The 1,099-nt window shown below is 62.6% G+C and overlaps 1 protein-coding gene across 1 annotated transcript in view; it reads right to left on the bottom strand.

Moving 5' to 3' along the window:
• EEF2K (eukaryotic elongation factor 2 kinase) overlaps window positions 1–1,096 on the bottom strand; it is an 89,239-nt gene extending 88,143 nt beyond the window's left edge. The window contains exon 1 of the mRNA XM_011931910.1: window positions 975–1,096. The gene's annotated coding sequence lies outside the window, so the exon portion shown is untranslated. The remainder of the gene's footprint in view (window positions 1–974) is intronic.
• Window positions 1,097–1,099: the final 3 nt, after the last annotated feature.

The raw sequence follows: 1,099 nt of genomic DNA, 5'->3' as shown, positions 1-1,099 counted from the left end.
GACCTCGTGATCCGCCCGTCTCGGCCTCCCAAAGTGCTGGGATTACAGGCTTGAGCCACCGCGCCCGGCCGGATCTTTCTTATTTTATTTTTTGAGACAGAGTCTCGCTTTGCTGCCCAGGCTGGAGTACAGTGGTGCCATCTCAGCTCACTGCAACCTATGCCTCCTGGGTTCAAATGATTCTCGATTCTCCTGCCTCAGCCTCCCGAGTAGCTGGGATTACAGGCTCATGCCTACATGCCCAGCTAATGTTTGTATTTTTAGTAGAAATGGTGGCGCCCACCACCGAGGTCCCAGAGGTCGGGCTCCCTGGGACCGTCCCTCTGGGCAGATCTCACTTCCCTATGCGGCCCATCTGTCACACTCAGGGCGCAGCTGGGCTGGTTCCCCGAAATCCCCCAGGCCGGGCGATCTAGGCCGGGGCTTACCCAGGAGGCCCCCACCCCTGCGCGGCCACCGGCTTATTAATGCCCAGCCCCTTGGCGCACAAGTCAGCGGCGCCTGCCAACAAGCGAACTCCCTCAGCCAACAATGCTGCAAGGGCGCGTCTACACAGTCCTGGAGGTTCCGGGAATTCGGGCTGACGCAGGCCTCTAGGTCAGGGGAAAGGGTGGGGGATGCGGCTCTGAGCCCTGCAGGGGACAGGAAGGCAGCGATACGCCCACCCTCCTAGGGGCCCCGAGGGCGCCTCGGGCAGAGGTCCCCAAACTATCTGTCACTTGCAGCCAGATCACCGCCCATTGCTTGCCAATTGCTTTCCATATCCACATCGCCGTTAATCCGCACAACTTCCCCATTTCACCAAAGCAAGTACTGAGCCCCAGAGAGTTTAACAACCAGAGGATAAGAGCCCTCACAGTCGCCTTCCATGCCTTCTCCGGCCCCATTCCCAAGCCCAGACCCGGCACGCTCCAGACGCCTGCAGAGTCCGCTCCCAGCCCCCCACAGCCTTGGCGGCCGCCGTCCACACCTACCTCCCTCGGGCAGACAGGCGCGGCAGCCGCTGCTCACGGCCGCAAGGATCCAGAGGAGTTGGCAGAGGCTTGCGGCCCGGAGCTCCAGGGTGCAGGGCGGGCGGGCCCCCCGAGAGTGCCGGGGA

Source organism: Colobus angolensis, unplaced genomic scaffold (assembly GCF_000951035.1).
Source record: "Colobus angolensis palliatus isolate OR3802 unplaced genomic scaffold, Cang.pa_1.0 Scaffold92, whole genome shotgun sequence".
Classification (NCBI taxonomy): Eukaryota; Metazoa; Chordata; class Mammalia; order Primates; family Cercopithecidae; genus Colobus; species Colobus angolensis.
Note: the sequence above shows the minus strand (reverse complement) of the source record. Positions and strands in the feature narration are given on the sequence as shown.